Source organism: Camelus bactrianus, chromosome 14, assembly GCF_048773025.1.
Source record: "Camelus bactrianus isolate YW-2024 breed Bactrian camel chromosome 14, ASM4877302v1, whole genome shotgun sequence".
NCBI lineage: Eukaryota > Metazoa > Chordata > Mammalia > Artiodactyla > Camelidae > Camelus > Camelus bactrianus.
Genome location: NC_133552.1, coordinates 18,203,322 through 18,220,504, shown reverse-complemented (window position 1 = coordinate 18,220,504; position 17,183 = coordinate 18,203,322).

Below are 17,183 nucleotides of genomic sequence, written 5' to 3'. Positions count from 1 at the left end.
GATAAACATATACATACATCAATGGCTCAAAATAGAGAAATGGTCATATGTGACATATATATATGGTCAATTGATTATTGACTAATGTGTCAAGGCAATTCAATGATGAATAGATAATCTCAGTTAATTATCCTGGAACAATTGGATTGTTATATGCAAAAAAAAAAAAGAAGATGAACTTTTACAGTTAACTAATACCATAAATTAAAATTGGCTAAAAATTAATTATATATCTAATGTAAAGTTAAAACTATAAAGTTTCTAAAGTAAGGCAAAGGAAAAGAGGAAGAGACTATAGCTCAAATGGTAGAGTACATGCTTAACATACATGAGGCCCTAGGTTCAATCCCCAGTACCTCCTCTAAAAGTAAATAAATAAGTAAGCCTAATTACCTCCCCCTCCAAAAAGTAAAAAAAATAAAAAATAAAAATAAATTTTAAAAAAAGAAGGCATAATAACCTTGCATATGTGAAGATTTCTTAAGTGGCAAAAAGTATAAGAGAAAAATTTGTTAAATTGGGCTCATCTAAATTGATGACTTTTACTCTTCAAAAGACACTTAGGAAAATGAAAAAGCAAGCTACAGAATAAAAGATAATATTCAGAAAACATATATCTGACAAATGATTTGTATCTAGAATATACCAAGAACTCTCAAAACTCAGTAACACAAGACAAACAACTCAATTAAAAAATAGGCAAAGTATTTGAACAGACACTTCACAAAAGAAGATATATAGATGCCAAATAAGTATATGAAAAGATGCTCAAAATTATTATTCATTAGGAAAATGTAAGTTAAAACCACAATGAGATTCCATTACACATCCACTAGAATGTCTTAAGGTATAAAGACTGTCATACCAAATGTTGCAAGGATGTAGATCAACTGGAATTCTCAAACAATTTTGGTACGAATATAAAACGAAACAACCACTTTGAAAAACAGTTTGACAGTTTCTTAAAAATGATCCAGCCATTCCAATCCTGATATTTACCTGAGACATGAATGCATATGTTCACAGAAAGACTTGCACACAAATGTTCATAACACTTTATTTCTAATATCCCAAATGTCCATCAATCAGTGAATGGCTAAGCAAATTGTGGTACATCCATATAATGGAACACTACTCAGCAATATTAAAATAAATTATTAATATATGCAACAACATGGACGAATTTGAAAATAATTATGGTGGATAAAAAAAGTGAGACAAAAAAGTACATACTGTGTGATTGTATGTATATAAAATTCTAGAAAGTACAAATTAATCTGTAGGAATCGAAAGCAAGCTAATTTTGCCTGGGCACTGGAAGAGGTGGGGGGTAGGGGGGTAGGGAGAACCAGACCACAAAGGAATAAGCGGAAACATTTTAGGATGATCAAAATGTTTATTATCTTGATAGTGGTCTCTATTTTACAAGTGTATACATATGAAAAAATTTAATTGTACATTTAAATATGTGCAACATATTGTGTGTTATACTTCAATAAAACTTGGGAAAAAAAAAAGTTGAATGGCTTCTTTGTGTGTGCAGGTTGTTTCAAAGGCTCACTATGTTGAACTGTCTCTAGGGTTTTTCCTCCTGAAAAGGAATACTTACTGTTACCTGTGCTCTGTCTAATCCCAAATTTATTAATGTTTCAATAATTTATGTTCTTTTTAAAGTATTCACAAACTACTTACACAACTGATAAATGGAAGTTGTGATTTTGCAAACGGATTGTCTCTAAGCATTCAAACACCAGTTACAAATTTGGTCAATTAAATTCCTTTCAAGTCTAATGCCTTAGATTCCTTTAAATGCAGTAATTACTTTAAAGGCAAGGACAATATTTGTATAATAGTTCAATGATTACAAACCTGATCAGAATACTCATAATTAAACAGGATGAAGGAGTACTATTTGTCACACGGTGGGTCCAGTGGTAAGTGATTGGAGATACACGAAAGAGTAGCCAACCTTCCATTCACGAATCACTCAGATTATTGGACACAATTAGACAGGTTAGTCAAAGTAGGGAAAAGCGGCTAACGAACCACTCCAGGGAGAAGCTCAGTGGTCTCCAGTCTGGCCAAGGGTTTCTGGGCACGCATGGCTGGGAAGTCACCTTCTACTCCAACAGGACCTCTGGCACAGTTCTCAGGAGCGTGGAGTCAGTTCCTCCAGCAAATTACTAGGTTTAGTGGTCTCTTTTTAAGGAATAACAGATACCCTGGGGGAGGGGATCTTGACTCTTAACAGTTGCTCCTTCTGTTCCAATAATGTACTTCTAATCTAAAGTAGTATTCTTATAGTTTAGCACTCTAAGACACTCAAAGTCCTCCCACAGACGTTTCAAAACACCTAATATGGAAGTTCGCATTGGTCTCTGTGACTCCATTTTGAACTGCTTTACATGGCTTAACACAGCTTATATGCTATAAATTTCACACAAGATGAGTAGGAATCATAACACAAAAGAAATCACATCATAAGAAGTATTAAGACTATTGATTTAAAATTTTTTTATTATATTGGTGTTTATTTATCCTTTTTCATACCTATAACCTACTTCTTATTTCTATTTCTTCCCAGGGGCACAGTTTTTATTACTTTTTTTTATTACTTAACCCAGAGAGGATATGTTTATTCTCAGACAGACCAAACTTGTGGATTCAGGTTGATCACTGAGATTTTGGGACTGAAAACAAGATACCTGGGAGGCTCTCCTGGGATGATTCTCTCTCAGTCCATCAGCCAGTCAGCTATTTCCATTATAGGCCATTCCATCAGGAATTTCACAATGATTGGTCCTGACCAAACAGAAAGGGTTGGATTTCTTTAATCTTAGTTTTTTGTTTTGCGGTTTCTTTTCCTTTCTTCTTCTTCTTCTTTTTTTTTTTTTTTTTGAAAGTGCTTGTTCTTAACATCTTCTCTAGAACACAGTCTAAACAGCCTATTTCACAACTTCTTGTTTTGAAATGTGGCCTAATTCGGTTTGCCTCAATCTGAAGCCTTTGGTCTGCCTGTTTCACCAAAACTCCTAGAAGCAAAAAGTAGAATGAATGGTGGTTTCCTGGGACTCGGGGGAAGGAGACAAGGAGAGTTGTTGTCTAACAGAGAGCAAATTTCAGTCGTGCATGATGAGAAAGTTCTAGAGATCTGCTGTATAGCAATGTGCATATAGTTAACAGTGCTGTACTGTACACTTAACAATTTGTTAAGAAGGTAGATTTAAAAACTTGTTTAAAGAGCATGTGCTTTTCACCACAATTAAAAAAAAATTCAGGGGGGAGGGTATAGCTCAAGTGGCAGAGCACTTGTTTAGCATGCACGAGGTCCTGGGTTCAATCCCCAGTACCTCCTCTAAAAATAAATAAACAAACCTAATTACCTCCCACCACCAAAAGAAAAATAGACAGAGAAAGAGAATAAGCTCCAGAATGGAACCAAGTGAATTAAAATTCTAATAAATAAATGAAATTTAAAAAATAAATAAAGCCAAAACTTTCTCATTGATACTCAAGACATAAAATTGAGAGTGACAAGAAGTATCAGGAGGTCTGTTCTCTGAGAATCTTCCCTTTTTCCAGAAAGGGAACCTTTAGACTCCTGCCTGGATGGGAAATAAGAAGAGAGGAGGCAAGGTTGAGTGCTGGCAGGATGGGCATAGGGGGTAATCTGCAGAGGTGTCCTCTTGGATCAGCTATACGTTTTTCCTAAATTTCCAAAGTTTCAGCCTGCTTATCATCTCTTTCTTAGGACCTGATGCCATTTAGGAAAATCACTCACCTTTTGTTGGTGTATGTGGCCAGCCCTGTCAGATACCTACTCGCTATCTGGTACCCCCTTGTTCTTCGTTAATAGGACGTTAGTTACCGTTAAGATAACCAAGTGCCCAACCTCAGCCTCCTTACTTTCTCAGCCTCCCTTGTAGCTTCAGAGACCAAATATAACCAATTTTGTTTTAGGCAGCAGTCTGCTGGAGAGACTTAGAAAAGTGTGTGTTTTCCCAATGAAAATGGGATGGATATGCCTGCCATGAGGCTTCTCCTTTACCCATTTTTTTCTTTGATGCATATGTGATATCTGGAGCTGCCGCAATCAACCTGTGACCATGAGGCCAATAAAAGTCAGCAACCTAAGTATTGCTGAGCAGAAAGATAGAGCCTGGCATAGGTGAATAGCTGGAAACCACTCTCCTCTGGATCTCTTGTGATATGAGAAAAATAAACCCTGTATATTGAAGCCTCTGCTTGTTATGTATTCCATTACACGCAGCTCAGCACATCCCTAACTGATGTCTCTTTCCTCAGGCACTTAGAGTCTACCTTCCTCCATGCTGCTGATTTAGTCTCCACTCTTCCATCCATCTTCTAGCTTCCAAAATGGCCTCATTTGTTGTTATTCTATTATATATATATATACACCTACACAGGTTAGCATCATTTTAGTGGGAATTCGAGGGAAGAAGAAATGGGAAATAAACCTGCAGTTAACAGTTCCAGTGTTTGACTAGAAGTCTTTCTACAACGTCCCTGCTCCTAGTCTTCCCCACCTGGTCCATGTTCTCATTTGAGTCATCTTTCTAAATTGCAAGTTTTACCATGGTATTCTTCTGCTTAAATCCATTTGTGTTTGTTACATAAGAGTAACTATGAATTGTCCTGAGACTTGAAAGTAAGAGTCAAACTCCTCACGGAATGGATGTGATTAGTTGTTTGCTCCAAGATCCTAATATACTCCCCTGAGAGGAAGAATGCGCCCACATCCTGCCATTCCCACCTGGGGAAAATCACAGGTGCAAAAGCCACCGTTGCTGATAGATGCATATTGTAACCCTGGATGTAGTGCAAATGAAAAGGTAATTAAGAACCACTGTTTAAAAAGATTTGTACCAAAAAGGAGAAGGGTGGAGCCAGAGATGAATAAGCGAAACATGGAGTCAGTAATGAGCTGGTTATTTCTACCTGACATAAACTAGCTGGACAGAGGGAAGTTTCTTGTTAGGGAGGAGTGAAATAATAATAGTGACCGTGTGTCCGCTGTGATGTGTGCCCACAGATGGCCTTCAGCTAGTCAGTCTCTTCCAGGATTACCTGAGCTGCAGAGATAAAAGTCATGCCCCTTCCTGGGGCAGTCTACGTCCAGTGACTGCTTGATGGAGGGTGTCTGAGTCAGCTCAGCTATTGAAACAAATACCACAAACAGGGTGGCTTGAACAACAGACATTTATTTTCTTACTGTTATGGAAGCTGGAAGTCCAAGATCAGGGTGCCAACATGGCCAGGTTCTTGGTGAGCGCTCTCTTCCTGACTTGCAGATGGCCGCCTTCTTGTTGTGTCCGCCCACGATGGGGAGAGAAAGAGCGCTGGTCTTTTCTTCTTCTTACAAGGATACACTAATCCCATCATGGGGGTGCACCCTCGGAACCACATCTCAATCTAATATCCTCCAAAGGCCTCACCTCCAAATGCCATCATGTAGGGGTTAGGGCTTTGACAGTGAATTTGGAAAGGACACAAACATTCAGTTTATAACAGAGAGGAAATAAAGGCCTGGCCATGTTATCCTATTTGGGACAATCCTGAAGGTTCATTCTAGCTTCAGAGCTAATATGGATTTGTGCAAAAGTTACTGTCCCCTGGGAACATTAACTTACACCTGCTTTGCAATTTAAGTACCTTTTGACCATGTGTTCTCATTACCTTCTTTAATCCCCATGAACAACGTTGTAAGGGATCCCTAATTTTCTACTTTAAGGATAAGAAAACTGAAGGTCAGTGTGAGACTTACAAAGGGCCATATGGCTTGTTAGAAACAAGGTTGGAATTTAATCGTGGTCTCTGACCTTTAGGTGGGTGAGTAGCTCTGAAAACAAAAAACAAAAATCCCAAAGAAGCAAAAAATAAACCAGGCCTGTGCTTTGGGCTGGGTCAGAGAATTTGGTACCCGTAGCCAGACTACTCATGTTTCTATTTTCTATAGCAAGGCAGCACTGTCATTTCTGAGAATATACTCATTTAGATACCAACATGTTCACAAGTTATACTCCAAGGCCAGAGGCACTCAAAACATTAAAGAAATTGGCAGTATTTTTAAATGTTGGCTGCTCTAATGAGTTTTCAGGTTTTCTCTCTGGGAAAGTAACAGTCAAAGCTGCTGTAATTCTTTCCAAGCAATATGGCACCTAGGACACAGAGATGCCAATAGTCTCCTTAGCAACCACCCAAAATCGAGTTGCTTAGAAGATGAAATCCTGATCTCTATCCGTGCAGCAGATCACATGGGGTCAGGTACTGTTTATCTCTCTAGCAGAAACCACAAGTCACTGGGATTTTAATTGCATCCTTCAGATCAGTAAGAAAAGAAGTAAACAGGAGAAGGGGTGGGGAGGAATAAACTGGGAGTTCCGGATTTGCAGATGCGAACTATTATATATAAAACAGATGAACAAGGTCCTACTGGATAGCACAGGGCACTATATTCAATACCTTGTGATAGCCTATAATGAAAAAGAATATGAAAAGGAATATATATATATATATATATATATATATAACTGAATCACTATGCTGTACACCAGAAATCAATAGAACATTGTAAATCGACTATACTTCAATAAAAAATTATTTTAAATAAAAAAGGGAAGTAAACAGGAGAAATGAGACAGTTACTAACAAGCATGTAGTGAACATAAAACATTCAGCTAGCTTCTTTGAAGCATGCCCTTTTGTAAAGTGCTTCAGAAGCCATCGCTTACACACACACACACACACACACACACACACACACAGTCTTTAGGGCTTCAAACACTGCCATCTCTTCATTATAATTCTAAACTCACAAACCAGGCTCATTATATAAATGTTTGGTTTGTGAGGATTTTTCAATTATATAGCCTTTTCAAACATTATATGTTTGCCTCATCTAGCACTGCTTTTAACAATCTTGCCCCTCCCGCCACCAAAGACCATAATATTAAGCAATCCTGGAGTCAAACTGAAACCAAAGAATATAAATCAATTGTTATCCCTTTTCATTAAAATCGCCTTGCTGAGGTAGCAGGTGGTGACCAACTGCTGAGTCCTTGACAGATGGGGGTCTAAATTACATTTTCTGTTGTCTTTCTGAACTCTATTTCATTTACTTTTTTAACAAATATTTATTGATGTGTTCTTGATATTAATATGTGTCAGGCACTCATTAAGACTTAAAAGGACTGATACACAGTGGTATAATTGGTTTAACAAAAATTTTCCCCCAACAAGTAATTTGAACCACGTTGTTTAATCACATTCGTGTAGATTTATAGGACCAGAGATGTTACAACAGAAAAGCACCCTGCTTCTCATATACGTAAAAACAGGAATAATATGTGCAAGGGTTAAAAAAGGAGTGACTTTTACTGACTGCTGAGCCATCCTCCATTCCCGAAATTCAGGATTTTAGCAATAATTGAGCTCATTTAGAATTTAAATTTTGTGCAGTTGTAATTCAGGTAACTTTTAATTTTAAACTCACCTAACTTTATGTTTTCTTCTGTTGAATGTAACATTAAAGAGTTTTAAAGAAAAAAAAGGGGGCTATCTTATAAAATTGACAGAGTATTTCGTCTTAAAAATCATTTTTTTCCTCCAGCCTTTAAAAAGAGTCGTTTTGGAAATCTGACCTCTGAGGGAAAGGAAATGACATTTAAAAATAATAGCTTTAGCTTTTTCTTTACTGGCTGCTAAATGAAAGAGTTAGACCAAAGGCAGGCAGCCTGAGGCACCCGGGACCACTGAATAGGAACGCAGGTTTGTCTTGATATATTGCCCTTGTCTCCTTCGTCTTACTTTCTTTTCCTTTTTCCTGTCCTTTTATTCTCCTCTCCATTTTCTTTTTTTACTGCCCAAAGTCTTATTAGTGAGATTTAGAAGATAAAAAGGTTTCTAGACCCATGGCTGGTGGTAAAGTGCAGTTTGGGGCTTGTTCTTATAGATAAGTCTCTGCCTCTTTCTCTAGTATGTCCCATGGCTTATTGTCAGAGATGCAATTTTGCAAGACTCAACAGTGGATGCCTGACACGCTGTCAGAATCTCACTGTTTCCAAAATCCTGTGAAATTTCCCAGTGATTTGTGGAGCAGTTTTGAAAGTTGACTCAGAGAACCTTGGAATCCTTAAGGAAGCAATTTGTAGCAAGCTGTCAATGTCAGTATTGGGTGTTTCAATACATGTGCACATAACTCCAATTTTCGGTGAGTAGAGTTCTGATCTTGAAGGAGTTTACACACGCTCACACACATCCCATTTTCTCTGGCACCTGTCTTTCTAGGCAGAGTTTCATGGTAGCATCTTCATGTGATAGTAGGAGAAAAGCCAGAGAAAAATAATTTCACCTGTCAAAGACTTAGATATTAAAAATGTAAAACTTTAGAGCTAGAAGAGAATTGAAAGTTTCTGACTTGCCTTGTTCACTGCTCTATCCCCCATGTGATGAATATTCAAGGAATAGTTATTGAATAAATGAATGTATGAATTAACCACCCCCACCCGCCCCCATTCTCAAAGCTTCAAGGATGTGTGAATCACCTGGGGATGTTGTTAAAATGCAGATTCTGATTCAGCAGGGCTGGGAGGGGGGCTTTAAAGTCTGCATGTCTCACGAAGCTTTGAAGTGATGTGATATTGTTAGTCTGGGGACCACACTTGGAATATCAAGGTTCCAAAGCATAAATGTTAAACTTCTCATTAGTATTTTCATCTTAAAACATACACAACGGAATTTTCCTATGGTAGCAGCTACTTTGTTTTATTCATTAGAGACTTTAAAATCGGACTGTGTTCTAATTGGCCCCGTTGCATTAGAAGTGAGTATGTGGGGACTGTATGTATACTAAATAAACTGACTCATCTAGTTGCTAAGAGAGGAACAGGTGGAAAGCCATCCTTGTCATCCTAGCCATGGAAATCATATAACTTGACTTTCATCATGTTCTTTTTGTTTGAAGTCACTATAGTTGCCCCTATCAAGGGGGAGGGATAGCAGGTTTCACATTTTAAAGGAAAGAGTATCAAAGAATTGGGATCTATTTTAAAACCACTACAGAGTAATAGCCAGTGGCAACAACAGGAGTTGCCCAAGACAATGGGCATATCTCATGTCCAACAGTAGCTGGTTCTGGCATTTTCTGGATAGAAGTATCATATTTTTCCTCTTTCTTGCCTGGTGGAATTTAAATAGTACATAGAAATTTCATCTAAATTCAAATAGTACCATAGCAGGTGCAACATACTTGCTCTAATCTGCCACTTCACACAAGAGGATATTGGTTAAATCTGTCTGGATATGGAGAGGAATTTTTATCCTGGCATTTGTCTCTCTACCACCTGCCAACCCCACCACTACAACCAACACAGAAAATCAGGACTGTTAAGTACAAATCATCAGTGACTCAAGCTTTATGCTGAAAAGAGAGAGAGAGAGATGTTTTAGTCATTGAGGGAAGAGATTCTTGGAAAGAAACCTCATACAGTTAATGAATAAGCTGAGTAAAAATTCACAGCAATTATTTCATTTAGAAGATATTAGGAGAAGAGAAAAAAAATCTATCGAAAACAAATCTGCATTAGAGTTAAATAAAAAACAGTCACTTCAAACTCTTGTAAGACTAAAGACCCAATTCTTCATCTGGGTTCTTAGTGGCTACTGGATTCATAGTTTACAAAGAGCATGTTTGACCCCAGGGAAAGCAATTAACATCCATTTCACAACAGAGCATTCATGGCTCAAGGTCTCTCTGCCAGCTGGAAGTAATTGTAAAAGAATCGATATAATGAAATCAATTTAAAAGTGTGATTTACATAATGCTCTTTGGATTTAGGAAATAGGCAAATTCTCCTTATTAATGAAGGATACATAAGAACAGAAGGATATAAAATAATAATTAATTGCTAAGGACTTTCTCTCCTGCTAGAGTTGAATCTGAGCCTTGAAGCCAAGAAAATAAAATAGCAATGGAGCAGAAATATCACTAAGTACTGATTCCTCTTCGGAGTCATTCTATCTTGATCAGTCCTCCCCTCCCAAAGGACAGTTAAAAAAAAAAATAAAGCTTGTTTACCGATCCTAAAGCTTTGCAGAGATGTGTCCACATGGGGCAGCTACTTCAGAGCACATTTGTGACCCAGCCTAACTCATCCCGACACAGAGCCAGACATTTGTACAAATTGGAAGGAGTTACTTGGCACTTGATTCTCTTAGTTTAGCAAAGACAGTGCCTTTCTTTCTGGATGCTGGAGAGGCAAATGCTGTAGAAACCCATTACATGTAGAAACAAAAACTAGGCGATCAGCCAGTAGCAAATTTAGGGGCCATGGAGGCTCTTCTTGATGGGTGATCAAAGGATGTTGTGGGGAAAATAAAACAAAAAAAGGCTATGGCTTTGGGGGGAGCAATAAAGAGGATGCCAGCCTGTGAGTCAGAGTCCTGCAGGTGAATTGAGAGCTGAACTCCCTGAAATACCCCTCCAGCGAATTGGAGTGCATTTTGGAATCCAAGGATTCATTGGCCACTTGCCGCATTCACGTGATGAGAACCTTACATTGCCTTCACTCAGGCCTGTGCCAGAATCAAGTTTTAATATTCTGTCTCATGGGAATGATGTCAGGGAAGCTTTTCCAAAGAAGGAATGATAGAATTTAAATATAACAGTTTTGCAATCCCTAATGAATTACTGGGTCTATGCAGTACTCATCAATGGCTGCCAATATCACAAAAAGGATGGAAACCAGATGTGATGTATCTCGTGCTGGAAGTGCACAAGAATGCATACGAAGGAAATCGTCTTCGCCTCCACCAAAATCAAACCCGAGTCTGAGCATGACTCGAGGTCTAACTAGTGGTTTGTAGGAAATAAAAAGGAAAGAGAAACATCTTAAATAATACCCTGGAGATGCAATGAGCCAAATGCAGAATGTAGAAAAGTGTGCAGGAAAACTAATCTAATTTCTTTAACAATGTATTATTATTATCATTTTTTTGCTTTTTTTTTTTGTTGTTGAGGGGAGACTCTTTAGCAATGTAAAAGAGACAGAGACAGAGACAGAGAAAGGATATGAACTGAGACATGTCAACCAATCACATTGTATGTCCCTTATTTGGATCCCAATTCAGAATACAAAAACAATTTTTTTCAATTTTAGGTGGTTTTTAAAATTGTGGTAAAAAAAACGCATAACATTTACCTTCTTAACCATTTTTAAGTGTACAGTTCAGTGGCATTAGGTACACTCACATTTTTGTGCAGCCATCACTATCATCCATCTCCAAAATTCTTTCATCTTGCAAAACTGAAGCTGTGGACTCATTAAACAATAACTCCTATTCCTGCATCATCCTAGCCCCTGACAATCATCATTCTATCCTTTTGCAACCGTGTTTTTATGAATTTGACTACTCTAGGTACCACATATAAGTGGAAGCACACATACTTATCCTTTTTTAACTAGCTTATTTCACTTAGCATAATGTCATCAAAGTTCATCCGTGTTGTAATATGTGTCAGGATTTCATTCCTTTTTTAAGGCTGAATAATACCCTGTTGTATATAAAGACCACATTTGTTTATCCATTTATCTGTTCTTAGACACTTGAGTTGCTCCCACATCTTGGCTCTTGTGAATGATGCTGCCATGAAAAAAAAATATTTTAAAGCTCTGGCTAAAGTGATGTATAATTTTTCCCCCTTTCCCTTTTCCTGCTGGTTGGAAAATGCAGACTTTGTGGTCCATCATGTAGACATGGTGATGGTGAAATAATAAGATAGAAGAACCCTAGGTCCCCAACAAATATATAAAGCAGAACCATCATCAGCTTAGTCGTTACATGAGAGAGAAGTAAAAACAGCATTGATAAAGATATTGTAAGAGTTCCACTTACAGAAAAGAGCCTGAAACTGAACTTTTCTTGACTCCACCCATTGATGGGGGTGACACATCCTTGCTTTAGCTAATATTTTCACTTCACCTTACATGTAAAAACTACCCTGCCCCTGATGTTTGTATATTTGGGTAGGAAGTCTGATCCATCAATAAGGAAGCCCCTAGCTTTTGCTCTTAGCAGAAATATGGACATGATTCTTCACTGATATTCAGCACACCTGGCTTCTCTGCTTTGAAATCTGAACACTAGTGAGGATCCATCTGTTTAATATGGTATTTTAAGACTTAAGTGTTATTTGTGATTTTTATCTGGGCATTTTGATCAACTATTTCAATGCTGTTTCCTAACTACAATTTTTAATTCTTTTCTAAAATTTTAAATATTTTAAAATATACAAAGTATGACCTAATGTTTTGGTAAATTATATATGAAAACAAATTGGATTCATTACAGCAATGACAAATTGAATTTTCTCACTCTTTATTTAACATTTTATTCCCAGGGTAATCGCTAATGGGCAATTAAACTGACTTACTGAGAGTGAGGGCTTCTAGCAGGCCACGGCAGCCATATGTTACATCAGACCTAAAACACTTAACAAAAGCAATTCAACTGAATTATGTCATCCATCAAGCAAAATACATGTAGAGTCTGGTCTAATCTCCCAGAAGGAGCAATACTATGTGTGTTTATGTGTGTATGTTTTGTCCTGTTTTCTTGTACTGAGTTATCACTTGGTAAATTATCCTATTTTTTAAATTGTACTATAGTTGATTTATAAAATTTTATTAGCTTCAGGTATAAAACATGATGTTTCAATATTTTTATAGATTATACTCCATTTAAAGTCATTACAAAATAATGGCTGTATTTCCCTGTGCTCTACAACATATCCTTGTTTATTTTATACATAATTGTTTGTATCTCTCAATCCTCTCTTCCATCTCTCCCCTTCCTCCCTTCCCACTAGTAACCACTAGTTTGTTCTCTGTACCTGTGAGTCTGTCTCTGTTTTGTTATATTCATTTGCTTGTTTTATTTTTTAGATTCCACATGTAAGTGATAACATACAGTATTTGTCTTTCTCTCTCTGATCTATTTCACTAAACATAATACCCTCTAGGTCCATCCACATTGTTGCAAATGGCAGAATTTCATTCTTTTTTATGGCTGAGTAGTATTCCACATCACATCTTCTTTATATATTCATCTGTTGATGGACACTTAGGTTGCTTCTATATCTTGACTGTTGTAAATAATGCTGGTATGAACATTGGGGTGCATGTATCTTTTTGAATTAGTGTTTTTGTTTTCTTCAGGTATAGACCCAGGAGGGGAACTGTTGGATCACATGGTAGTTCTATTTTCAGTTTTTTGAAAAACCTCCATACTGTTTTCCATAGTGGCTGCACCAGTTTATATCCTCACCAACGATGTATAGTCCCTTTCGTCCATATCCGCCACAACATTTGTAATTTGTAGGCTTTTTGATGATAACCATTCTGACAGGTGTGAGGTGATATCTCACTGTGGTTTTGATTTGCATTTCTCTGATTAGTGATGTTGAGCATCTTTTCATGTGCCTGTTGGCCATTTGTATGTCTTCTTTGGAAAAATGTCTATTCTGGTCTTCTGCCCAGTAAATGGTTCTATTTTGCTGCACAGCAAGAAATCACAAAGCCGTGTCAATTTGACCTCCTAACTCTATATGTTTCCAGTTTATCTACTTCTCTTCATCTCCACTGCCACCTTCCTAATCCAAACCATTGCCCTCTCCGACTTAAATTAGTGTGATAATTTCTGAACTAGTCTCCTAGTTTCCATTCTGGCTACTTCTCATCCATTTTTTTCCCCACAGCAGCTAGAGATCTTTTTTTTAAATGTAAATCTGGTTATTTTATACTCAAGCTTAAAAATCTTCTTCTGGTTTCTATTTGATCTGCAGCAGGCCTCTGAGGCCTTGCATGGGCTGGCCTCCCATTCCATCTCAGGCTGGTGGCACTGTCACTGCTTCCCCCACATTCACTGCACCCTGCCCCCTGGCATCCCCTCTGTTCCACAGACACCAACACACAGGTCGGTTCCTTTGGGGTTTGCAGATGCTACTCCCTTTTTTCCAGAACACTAATAATTAAATAAATTGCATTGAACACAAGGTTAATAAACACCAAAAACTCATCACTTCCCAATTATTTTACTGTATCTTACAATAATTTATGCTCTTGAAGTTATTTACATCTAATATATCCCTAGAGTGAAGCCTGAAGGCATGCTAGTATGCACCTCATCCAACCTATACTGCAAATCAGGCAAATGTTACAAACCAGGGCTTTTTCTAGGGGTTAAAAAAAGCCAGTTGTTAACCATTTACCAGCACATTACTGCCTATGATAAATCTTTTGTGCTTCCTTTCAATTATTTGACCCAATATAATTAATGTAGTTACCAAACAGTTTTCATATTGTAGTGTTGTCATTTTGACTTGTTTTCTCATTTAACCATGTAAGAGCTCTATGAGGTAGGAATAATAATCCCATTTTATTAGCTAGGAAATAGATGCAGAGATGATAAAATAATTAGGCTGGTAGGCTACAGAGCTATGACTTGAAACTATGTTTGATTCCACAGCTCATGTTCAACCATGTGCACATGCTAACAATACGGAAATTATTTTAGGGAATATTTCTTGTTGTTTGCGCGTGACTGGGGAAGCAAAGCCTCTTCAAGGGAAGGCATGTATTCTGTGAAATAACTGAGGGGGTGAAGGGAGAGGCAGGGAGAATTCAGAGATGAGGTCTTACGGCCTTGGTGTGATATTGAAGAAAAATTATCTATTTATACCATCACTAATGTAAAGGAAATCTAATCAATTATCACTATGCCACATTCATTTGCAATTTTTGAATGAAAATCTTTATGTTAATAACCAATAAATACTAAATGTGGCTTACTGAGAAGGATTTTGCAAAAGTCACAAACTTCCAGTTATTTGATAAATCAGCACTAGGGAAGTAATGTACAACATGATAAATATACTTAACACTGCTGTATGTTATATATGAAAGTTGTTGAGAATAAGTCCTAAGAATTCTCATCATAAGGAAAAAATTTTTTTTCTATTTCTTTAATTTGGTATATATATGAGATGATGGATGGTCACTAAACTTATTGTGATAATCATTTCATGATGTATGTTAAGTCAAATCATTATGCTGTACACCTTAAACTTACACAGTGCTGTATGTCGACCGTATCTCAATAAAACTGGAATAAAAAATAAAAATAAAAAAAAGAAGGATTTTTTGGTGGTTTTTTTGGTTTTTGTTTTTTTTGCCAGTGTAAATGCCCCTGGAGGTAGTAATACTTCTTGCTGGAATGTTTCTGAGTAAGTATGAACTAAGAGAATCTCTGGCCTAGAGGGACACTGGGCCGGTATGGGACAGCCAAGGACAAAAATCTGAGAGTGGATTCAGTTACTGTTAATATCATCCTAATTCCTTCAGTTCACCTGTAGCCTCTCCTCTAATGACTGCTGCCTAGACTCTAATGGCTTCTTGATAGAACTGTCATGTTCTCAGTTTACAAGACATGGGGGAATCCTTACTGGATTTTTTGGAAAGTTTTCAGCCAACAGTGAGTTCTTGCGCCTTCCCTCCTTGGTTTACATTTGTGCCTTAAGAGATTTAATAAGAACTTGACTAGTCAATCATCTGGGAGAGTAAAGAATTTTGGAGTTACCTTTTTGGGCGCTGACCTCTGTATCTGTCTGGGATGTTTAATTTCATGTGCCAACCTGACCGGGCCTCAGGTTGCTCAGGTATTTGGTCAAACATTATTCTGAGTGTGTCTTTGAGGACACTTCTGGATGAGTTAACATTTGAATTGGTAGACTGAGTAAAGTAGATCGTCCTCCCTAGTATGGGTGAGCCTCGTCCAATCAGTTGAAGGCCTAAATAGGAAAAAGGGTTCAGTAAGGGAGAATTCACTCTTTCTGCATGTCTTCAAGCTGGGAAATTAATCCTCTCCTGCCTTCAGATTCGGACTGGAACTTACACCATCGTCTCTCCTGCCTCTCAGGTCTTTGGACTCAGACTGGAAACACACCATCAGCTCTCCTGGTCTCCAGCTTGCAGATCTTAGGACTTCTCAGCCTCCATAATCATGTGAGCTAATTCCTATATAGTAAATGTCTATCTACCTACCTATCTATCTATCTATCTATCTATCTATCTATCTATCCAACTATCTATATGTATGTGTGTGTTTCTCTGGAGAACCCTGAATAATTCAGACTTTGGTACCAAGAGTGGTTCTAGAGGAACAGAAAGTTAAGGATGAGTTTTCTAAATTGGTTCTAGGTTCCTGGAACTGGCTGTCTAATCTGATAAGATTTAAATATGCCAATGACTCTACTTCCAGTAGTAATGAGAGCACTAATAGTCCCTGGCATGACTGGGATATCTGCATTGGATATGCCAAACTGACCACAAGCAGAGATCCAGGGAAACTGTGTGAGAAGGGCATGGGATCATGGTGGAAGGAACCTAAAGCTGGATTGGGCCAAAATTATTGATGTCTGGCATACAATAGGCCTTTAGGAGGGTGAAGGATCTGGCTGCAGTATCTGTTACCCTGCTAGTCTCTAGAGTAAATCTGTGATGCTGGTTCACACAGCCCATGTCCTCCTTTTCTCTCACAGCTCATAAGCAACCTCTTGAAGCTGGAAGGAAATTTGGAAAGGACAGATAGGAGAAGTTCTTTGTTCAAAAGTGTGTGAGGATGAGGTGCTCAATAAATTGCTTACTACTTCTTCCTTATATAATCATTTAAAAATCTTCCCTTTTTTCTTCCTTCTCTAGGCATTTCTTCTTGGGCCATTTGTTCTCTTCCCCCAACCCCTGTAAACACACACACACACACACACACACACACACACACACACACACACACACACACACACTTTAAGGCTTTCCATAAACCATAGATCAAGGCCAAGGTCATAATCCTTTAAAGTTCATTACTAGGGTTATCCAGGCTATGTTAATTCTCTCCTCTCATGGTCTCATATTTCAGTTTATTCCTTCTGTTTGATCAAAGCTTAAAGCAGCTCTTTTACCCACTTGTCCTTTATATGTCCCAAGCTGTGACACAGAATGCAATCTTCCTTTTCAACACATGCCTGGTCTCGCATTTTCCCTATTAGTTTTCCCAGCAGATCTCTGAGACCTGACTGTTTTTCCTAGTCCTATGCTGCACAGACACGGAAT